This window comes from Miscanthus floridulus, chromosome 13 (genome assembly GCF_019320115.1).
Source record: "Miscanthus floridulus cultivar M001 chromosome 13, ASM1932011v1, whole genome shotgun sequence".
In the NCBI taxonomy this organism is placed as follows: Eukaryota; Viridiplantae; Streptophyta; class Magnoliopsida; order Poales; family Poaceae; genus Miscanthus; species Miscanthus floridulus.
The window spans coordinates 27,285,210-27,295,884 of NC_089592.1; positions in this window are offsets into that span (position 1 = coordinate 27,285,210).

The following is a 10,675-nucleotide window of genomic DNA, read 5'->3' on the forward strand; positions in this document are numbered from 1 at the left end:
TAAAAAAAAATCAAATTTCAAATTTAAGAAATTCAAACGTAGTTTTCCTTGATAAACTGATTTCAAATGAAAAAGTTGTCAACTACAACATTCTATAACTTTTCGAGATCTACAACTTTTGTTTTGGTTATTTCTCCATTCGAGGTCGTTTGAAAATTTTAAATTTTAAATTTGAGAAATTCAAACGTAGTTTTGCTTGACAAAATGATTTCAAATGGAAAAGTTGTAAACAACAAAGTTCTATAACTTTTCGAGATTGATCTATAACTTTTATTTTGGTCATTTCTCCATCCAAGGTCATTTGAAAATATTCAAATTTTATTACTTAATTTTTACTATTTGACGCCTATTTGTAGGGGCGGTTGCCGCCACAAGAAATCGGATTAGTAGGGGTGGCTGGATATAGAGCCGCTCCTATAAATAGAGTCATTTGTAGGGGCGGCTGATAACACCAGTAATTGTAGGGGCGGCTCGTTTGGGAACCATTTGTAGGGGCGGCTCTATATTGTGCCGGCCCTAAGAAAAGGAGGCATTGCTATAAATCCTTTCTGTAGTAGCGATAGTGTTGCTATGATGAATTTTGTCTATCTTACAAATATTTTGTGTCCAACTTCAAACATATGGAAATATGGCCTTTAGAGCAACTCCAAGAGTTCCCCAAAAATATAACCCCAAAACTCTGTATTGGGGCTCTCTCAAATAATTGTTTCCTAAAAACTAGTTTCCTCCACAACACCTCTCCAATATTTTGCACCCAAAGATATTTTGATCTTGCCACATCGTCAATTAGTTGGATGAGGAAGAGCCTACAAACAGAATTAGTAGGATTCTGAGTTTTCCTTCCGCATGACTTATTCATTCCGGCCAGCCGTTCCTCCTCCGTAGCTCCTGGACTCTTGACTGTGGCATGTGGCCTTGCCTGTTCTCTGCTAGCGCTCCTCCTCTTGTCGACTTGTTACGACACCACGAAGATCTTCCGTAATATTATCTGATTCCAGTTCGAGATAAGTAAAAAGATCTGCCATGGATCAACATAGCAGCGTCTGTGCGGTGGTGAAAGGCGGCCGCATGAAACCGTTGCCGGACCGGGGTGGCCGCATCAGCGCTTCGACGGATGCAGGTGGCCGCAGCTGCGCGTCGACGGCCGCGGGCGGCCGCAGCTGCGCGTCGACTGCCGGGGTGGCCGCATCAGCGCTTCGACGGACGCAGGAGGCCGCAGCTTCGCGTCGACAGCCGGGGCGGCCGCATCTGGGCGCTGCTGCACATCGGCCGCCTCATCTGGGAGCTGCTGGACAACGGCTGCCTCATCTGGGCATGGCCAAGCGCCACACGCCCCTGCCGGGAACCGGCTTCCCTGCCATGCCCCATCTTCAACCGAACCTGGATGGGAGAAGACGGGAGGGCACTAGGCAGGTGGAGCTAGGAGCGTGCCAAACATCCAAAAAATTGGCGCGAGCAGGGGAGGACAAGCGCGGGAGGAAGATTGGGGGCACGCCGTCGGTTCGCACATACGAGGGGCACGGGCTCAATTTTTCGGAGCGACCAAATCCTAGAGAAATGTTTGGGGAGTTTTTCTCCTAATCATGTAAATTTTAGTTTTGGTAGTATTATTAGCCTTGTCTTCTCTTGGAGATGCTCTTACTTTTCCCAAGTTATTTTTGGAAAAAAGTACCGACTGTGAAGGTTCTTTCATTGCAAATATGGCATGCATTTACTTTCCACACTTATTTTTGGAAAAAAGTGCCGATTGTTAGTGTTTTCGTTATCTGTTCCAGAATTTCAAAATGCTATCTGACTTTCCTCATATTTTATTTTTTATTTGTGGCTAGACATTAAAACGGGAACATATTGTAATGAAGTTACATGGCCTCTTTTGAGCCCAAAATTTGTGCATCCGAGAGTAACACATTGCATGAGATGGTTAATAACCTTTTCATTTATCAATAAACTAACAACATGGTCAGTTTTCACTTGAAAAGATCTTTTGTATAAAGAATTTTGTTCTTCTGTTCGGATTTTTCTCCATGCACCCCATTGTATCCTCTCGTACGCACTTGATATAGTTATTGTTGACGAATTTCTTGGCTTAAAGTATTATTTGTCTCATTTTCTTTTATCTCACTACCAATCGAATGGAAATCAAATTAATATTTTTTCTTAATTTGTTTACATTTTTTAATTAGCTTCTTATTAATTGTATTAGGGATGGACTTTTTTTGTGAATCTTAAATTACCATGCCTAACTTTATTATTCTATAAAGTCTAACTTTATTCTTTTTTTATTAATACGTGTTTTTAAATTATCAAAAAATGTAACTTTATTTTTGATTAATCTAATAGTTATATGAGGCATATAGTCTTTGATTTAATCTAAGACAAATATAACTATATAAAATCAAAAGGCGTGGGTCTTTTTCTGCTTTTATATTTTTCATTAATCTCAAAACTGTATTAGACATAAACTTTTTGATTTAATCTAAACTTTACATAATAAAAAACATTCAGCAATGTATATTTTTTCTTATAATTGTATTAGGCATGGAATATTTTTGTTAATCTAGACCGTTAGAACATCATAAAATCCAACGGTGCATGTTTTCTTTTTTTTTTTTTTTTTTTTTGCTTAATCTCAATTTTTAGATCCTCTCGATGAACATATTATTTGGGTTCATTTAGATTGTTAGATCATCATCAAACTAATGGTGTAGCCTCTTTTCTATTTTTTGATTAATCTCGTAATTTCTAGACCATCTTGATGATGAACTTGGGTTTTCTTTTAATATGTATATATATATAGTCCTCCTATAAAATCTTGCAAGTTAATTTGTGTAGCACCCGGTTTTAGGAACAAAACCAGATACACTCCATATGTGATCCCAGGAAGTCAAATCTCACATATAGCTACAAATAAGGGTAATATTAAAAGACAATGCTTAAATACATAGCGTATTAGTATAAAGTATATAACCTTAGATAGCAAACAGCGGAAAGACAACTCCGATCCTCAGGCGAAGACTCCAAATCCACAGGGACAACTGACTGGTTGATCACAAGCCTAATTCCTCCAAACTCTAGCAATCTGGTACCCATCCGGAATTTTTAACCAAATATTTGAAAAGTAAAACAAGCGTAAGTACATGTCGTACTCAACAAATATACACATGGGGTTCATGAGGCTCAAAAGGCTGACACTGTTTTAACTGCGATTAGCTTTTAATGAGTCATGATTTTAGCAATTGAGTAGCAACAAGTTTATCACAAGCCCATAAACACATGATCAGGTAAACAAGATTAATGAATAGCATAAACAGTAATCTTTAGTGAGCATCTTCATTGTCAGTATCATCAGTGTCCATCATCTATTTCGTAAATGTTCCAAGGCCGCTCGTGATCGTGAGCACGGCTGATATACCAGTTTTACACTCTGCAGAGGTTGTACACTTTCACTGTGAGTCGTGATTTACCCTTTCGCCTGAGGCGGCCAACCTCTTGACCCACTACCAAGGAAGATCGGCAGGGTTCGCTATGAAGCCTTTCAAAGGTTCGTCTAACAAGTTAGGGCCATTAGATTCACTCAGCAAACAGCTGTTGAGCCCCCTTCCCGATGGCACATTGACACGCAGCCTATACACAAGGGGACAGAGGCCGCTCTATTCCCGATTCGGCAAGCCATTCTTACGCCAATAAAGGTAACCTCTAACAAGCTAGAAAATGTCCTCATACTGAGCTAAAGCCAGAGCCATGTAGCACTCACAGCTGTACTGTAAGTCCCGGATGATCATTTACAGATAAGTCCTTAGAGAGAGGAATCTAGAGCACCATAAAAATAGCCCAATGCTCTAGCCCACTGGTTCCATGTTGCTAAAAAACATCTTTTAGTGTTTATTGCATATACCATTAGTCAAGTTATAAGATCATGGCTTTAGTTGAGAACTAGCATCATACTATCCAATGCAATATCCCATAGGTAACTAGGTGCAAGGTACAAAGTAATAGGAATTCCTTTATGGCAGTCAAGGTAGACACATGCAGTATGAATTAAATGATTAAAGGTGAATAGGTAACAAGGAAGATCCCATGCTATACTTGCCTTAAAACACCGATCCTTCGGTAAGCTTTAATCTTTAGCGTTCTTCTTCTTCTTGATCACCACATATATCTCACCGACTGGACGAAATCATAAAGCACCACACAAGCATCCATGAAATCATACACGAAGCAAACAATAGATCTAAATTAGAATAGTACACCAACCATAGAAAAATAAGTGAAAGAGTTTGAAATACGATTCTACGCATCGCTACGAACACACAGACGTGAAGAGCACGCTAATCGGAGCTACGATGAAAAACATACATCTACCGAAAGATCTACTCATAAAACTATTAGTTTCATGTGTTTTAATTATATAAAAACATATATAGGATATTTTATAGAGATTATAATTTAAGTCATATTTAGATTTGAATTATAAAACTAAAGTGAAACAAATCATATTTTATTTACAAAATCTAGTTGCGTAATCGTTATTCAAGATATGATTTAAACCATGAAATTCCAGTATTAGTGACATGATAAACACTGTTACTAACGCGTAGACCTCGTTGTTATGAATCTAATGCAACTTGAATGGACTGAAATGGCGTTAAGATGCAGAAGATATGATATAAACAAGATTTCCTTTAATAAAATAATAGATTAAATCTAATCATGGAATTTAAAAGTTGAACATATAACTAACAGTAGTACGAACATATAGATTATGAAATTACGAACCTAACACAAGTTGAATGGGTCAAATCAGAGTTAAAACGGAGAAGTTATGGCTAAAACAAAATCAGTGGCAAATATGTAAATAGCTGAAAACGTATTTTAGACTCAACCGAAATAAAATACGCTTTCAAAAGAAGAAAACGGAATCAAGGAAAACGTTTTGGACTGCGGGTTCTATAATAGAAAAGCTCAGGGGCTCTTATGCAAAAATAGCAGCGAAGGGGTATGATCTATTCTGGACCACAGATCTGAAAACGGACGGTCAAGAGCGGAGAGGGAAAAGCTGGCCGCCGGAATAGGAAAAGAAGATGGCGGCACCATTGCCGGCGTTAGGAAGCTCGGCGGCGAACCTGGAAACAGCCCTACACTACACTATTTTCAACGGTAAAAGCACAGGGTGGAAGAGGAGGTCGATGCGAACTCACGTAGGGCACTGGTGGGGACCTCCAAGCACCGAAGATGGCTCACGGCTTGGTGAAGCAGACAGCGCCGCTCGTTTGCGGTGCGGCTGCGGCGCTCGGGCGATGAAGCGGCTCGCTAACGGATTAGGCAAGGGCAGCGGGGTGCGGGCGGCTTATATGGGGCGGAGCGGACTTGCTGCACACGGCATCGAGGAGACAGGGCGGACATGGACTCGGTCGGCGGCGTTGGTGGAGTCCCAGCGGGTCATGAGGTGGGAGGAAGATCTGACCAGCGGGCCCAGACTATCGGCGACAGAGGAAGGGGAGAAGAGAAATAGCGGCATTCACGCTAGGCCGTTGCGCGGGGTGGGCCGCGGAGAAGCGAGGCTCTGGTGCTGCTGGGCCAAATGTTGAAAGTTGGAGTTGGGCTGCGGGGGAAGCAGGCGCGAGTGGGCCGCGGAGGGAATGGGCAGGCCTTCGGGAAAGGAGGAGGAGGCCAAGCCGAAGAAACCGTGGGCCAAAAGGCAAGGCTTGGGCATTTTTTTCCAAATTTGCTTTTTCTAATACTTTTTCAAATGGATTTCAAATTCATTTGAACCTTGAATCAAATCCAAATTTAAATATTATTTAAAATATACCTTCAATTCAAAGAAAACTTAAAAATTTTGGTAAGCTTTCCAAGAATAAAATTTACACCTTTTTAAATTCTTTTCTAATTCTCTTTTCTTTTATTTCAAAGCAACTCAAGCCATTTTTGAATTTTATTCAAAATAACTCAATCAACAAATCAAATGTACCGGCATGAATGCACAAACATGTTGCTATGCCTTATGTTAAATTTTAATTTAATGAAAATTTTTATTTTCCTATGTTTTTATGAGCACAAAAATTCACAAATAAATCATTTTAACTCTATTTTCAAAAGTGGCAAATTTTGGGGTGTTACAATTCTACCCCCCTTAAGATGAATCTCGTCTGCGAGATTCGGAAGACGTCGACTAAGAGATAGGGATACTCTGTCTTTGAATTCTTCTTTACTTCCTCGTGTAATTCCATCCTCATAATAAGGATTCCACTTTACTTTGCATACCTGTAAATCTTACTCCAAGTAACTTGTCAAACTAACTCTAAGATTTTAATAGGTACTCCAAACAACTCTCAGGTAAACTCCAATCCCTAGGCCACCTTTCCTTTTTAGTCCATTATATCAATTCTTTTTCTTAAAATATCCACCTTCCAACGAAGCCTGCTAGATCTCTTAGTCAGAAGGAAATTTCACTACCAACCTTGAAAACATTAATGATTCCAATCAAGTTACTCAAACTTGGAATACAATTCTTAATCCTTGGTGTCACCCGAACCTTCTTAGCTCAACTCTCCGTTGCTAAGGGCATCGGCCATGACTTTTGCTTCTCCAAGTGATAGCACTTTTCCAAGTCATAATCAATTTCATTCCAATGAGGATATCACAAGCTCAAGACCAACTTAGTGAAGATGTCCTGTAGATTCTTGTGACCCTCCTATATGTCACTTTTACTTCCAAGAAGATACTACTTTCATGCTCCATAATGGACAACTCCAAATGCATGTTAGGTAGTTCAACTCATGCTTCCTTAGTCGACTTAATGAACTAGCCACTACTTTTCTTCATGCTTAAGGACACATCCCACACCTTGATAGGGTGCATCCTTGTACATATGAAGCTCTCATCCGGATCTGGCAAAGCTTATACATAGGTTTTACTTTCAACCTCTTCTTGGACTCCTTCAAACATTTACCTGAGGTCTTTTGATCCAAACTAATCTAAAACCTCTTCCAGTAGCATTATCAATATCTTGATGATCTTGGATAAACCTTCGTTGAACCTTTAACCAAACCTCATTGAGACTCTGAGTTTCTCTCACATCTTTGGGTACCACCACGCTTCCGCTGCGTAATCTAGAACGTAATACACCTTATCTTGCAAATTCTTCAACTTGGCTACCCCCTTAAGAAAAGATAAACTAGGGGACACCAAAGTATAGCTTGCATCTCCTTCTAGATGAGTTAACTAATATCAAGACGTTCCGTCATCCCAAAGATACTCTTGTGTATGGGTAAGAACAAGAAATCTGGAATTCCTCGTGAGATGAATAACAGCAGTGCAGTAAAACAGCTGTAACTCCCATTCTGTTAATCCAATGAAGTTGTAGCTTATATCGTTGGAAAGATTATCAAATTCTCCACAACTTCCTTATAGAACACTTTTCCAAATTATGCAGTTTAGGAGGTCGAAAACAGTGCACAACAGAAACTATTCTAGGTTTCAAACAGTACAGATGCATCACCTTGTGATTTTCGTATCACCATAACCAAAACAGCTATCAGGCTGATTCTTGCGCTCAGAGAAAGATATTGAAGTCTACTATTGTCTAGAGTTTTCTCATGATTTATGATCTTCCAAAATTAGAGATATAAGCCTGAGAGTGCAGACTGCTCCAAAAAGATAGGATAGAGAAAACAGAAGAAAACCATAACTCACTATTTATTTCATTAATCCTTATACCTTAGGCCTATAATCTAAATGAAATTGTGGGAACACCCAACAAAATCATTGCAATCATTACAAAGATTCAAAATAATCATAAGCATAATGACAATTCAACAAGCAATAAAGATGCACAACTCAATCATTGACTCGACTTGCGATACTATCGTCCTTCTTGTATTAGGGGTAACAATTCTAAGACTTATCTTCAGATTATGCAAGAAGGTGATGAGGAACAGTTCTAAAAGCATATCAAACCAAGGAGTAAAGATGAGAACCAAGACTTTAAAATAAGCATCAAGGAGGAGATAAATATCAAGGATAGATATATAGTAGAGAAGAAAATATCAAGATTTATAGAACAATGGGTTTATAGCAATTTCAAAACCTTAAGACAACCAATTTCTAACTAGGCTTGCATCCTACAGTCAGCATTGCTCTGATACCACTTTGTAGCACCCGGTTTTAGGAACAAAACCAGATACACACCATATGTGAGCCTAGGAAGTCAAATCTCACATATAGCTACAAATAAGGGTAATATCAAAAGACAATGCTTAAATACATAGCGTATTAGTATAAAGTATATAACCTTAGATAGCAAATAGCGGAAAGACAACTCTGATCCTTAGGTGAAGACTCCAAATCCACAGGGACAACTGACTGGTTGATCACAAGCCTAATTCCTCCAAACTCTAGCAATCTGGTACCCATCCGGGATTTTTATCCAAATATTTGAAAAGTAAAACAAGTGTAAGTACATGTCGTACTCAACAAATATAACATGGGGTTCATGAGGCTCAAAAGACTGACACTGGTTTAACTGCGATTAGCTTTTAATGAGTCATGATTTTAGCAATTGAGTAGCAACAAGTTTTTCACAAGCCCATAAACACATGATCAGGTAAACAAGATTAATGAATAGCATAAACAGTAATCTTTAGTGAGCATCTTCATTATCAGTATCATCAGTGTCCATCATCTATTCCGTAAATGTTCCAAGGTTGCTCATGACCGTGAGCACGGCTGATATACCAGTTTTACACTCTACAGAGGTTGTACACTTTTATTGTGAGTCGTGATTTACCCTTTCGCCCGAGGCAGCCAACCTCTTGACCCACTACCAAGGAAGGTCGGCAGGGTTCACTATGAAGCCTTTCAAAGGTTCGTCTAACAAGTTAGGGCCATTAGATTCACTTGGCAAACAGATGTAGAGCCCCCCTTCCCGATGGCACATTGACACATAGCCTATACACAAGGGGACAGAGGCCGCTCTATACTCGATTCGGCAAGCCATTCTTACACCAATAAAGGTAACCTCTAACAAGCTAGAAAAGGTCCTCATACTGAGCTAAAGCCAGAGCCATGTAGCACTCACAGCTGTACTGTAAGTCCCGGATGATCACTTACAGATAAGTCCTTAGGGAGAGAAATCTAGAGCACCATAAAAACAGCCCAATGCTCCAGCCCCCTGGTTCCATGTTGCTAAAAAGCATCTTTTAGTGTTTATTGCATATACCATTAGTCAAGTTACAAGATCATGGCTTTAGTTGAGAACTAGCATCATACTATCCAATGCAATACCCTATAGGTAACTAGGCACAAGGTACAAAGTACTAGGAATTCCTTAATGACAGTCAAGGTAGACACATGCAGTATGAATTAAATGATTAAAGGTGAATAGGTAACAAGGAAGATCCCATGCTATACTTGCCTTAAAACACCGATCCTTAGGTAAGCTTTAATCTTCAGCGTTCTTCTTCTTCTTGATCACCACGTATATCTCACCGACTGGACGAAATCATAAAGCACCACACAAGCATCCATGAAATCATACACGAAGCAAACAATAGATCTAATTTAGAACAATACACCAACCATAGAAAAATAAGTGAAAGAGTTTGAAATACGATCTACGCGTCGCTACGAACACATAGACGCGAAGAGCACGCTAATCGGAGCTACAGTGAAAATATACATCTACCGAAAGATCTACTCATAAAACTATTAGTTTCATGTGTTTTAATTATATAAAAACATATATAGGATATTTTATAGAGATTATAATTTAAGTCATATTTAGATTTGAATTATAAAACTAAAGTGAAACAAATCATATTTTATTTATAAAATCCAGTTGCGTAATCGTTATTCAAGATATGATTTAAACCATGAAATTCCAGTATTAGTGACATGATAAACACTGTTACTAACGCGTAGACCTCGTTGTTATGAATCTAACGCAACTTGAATGGACTGAAACGGAGTTAAGACGCAGAAGATATGATATAAACAAGATTTCCTTTAATAAAATAATAGATTAAATCTATTCACGGAATTTAAAAGTTGAACATATAACTAACAGTAGTACGAACATATAGATTATGAAATTACGAACCTAACACAAGTTGAATGGGTCAAATCGGAGTTAAAACGGAGAAGTTATGGCTAAAACAAAATCAGTGGCAAATCTGTAAATAGCTGAAAACGTATTTTAGACACAACCGAAATAAAATATGCTTTCAAAAGAAGAAAACGGAATCAAGGAAAACGTTTTGGACTGTGGGTTCTATAATAGAAAAGCTCAGGGGCTCTTATGCAAAAATAGCAGCAAAGGGGTATGATATAATCTGGACCACAGATCTAAAAACGAACGGCCGAGAACGGAGAGGGAAAAGCTGGCCGCCGGAATAGGAAAAGAAGACGACGGCACCATTGCCGGCTTTAGGAAGCTCGGCGGCGAACCTAGAAATAGCCCTACACTACACTATTTTCAACGGTAAAAGCACAGGGTGGAAGAGGAGGTCGATGCAAACTCACGTAGGGCACTGGTGGGGACCTCCAAGCACCGGAGATGGGTCGCGGCTTGGTGAAGCGGACAGCGCCGCTCGGTTGCGGTGCGGCTGCGGCGCTCAGGCGATGAAGCGGCTCGCTAACGGATTAGGCGAGGGCGGCGGGGTGCGGGCGGCTTATA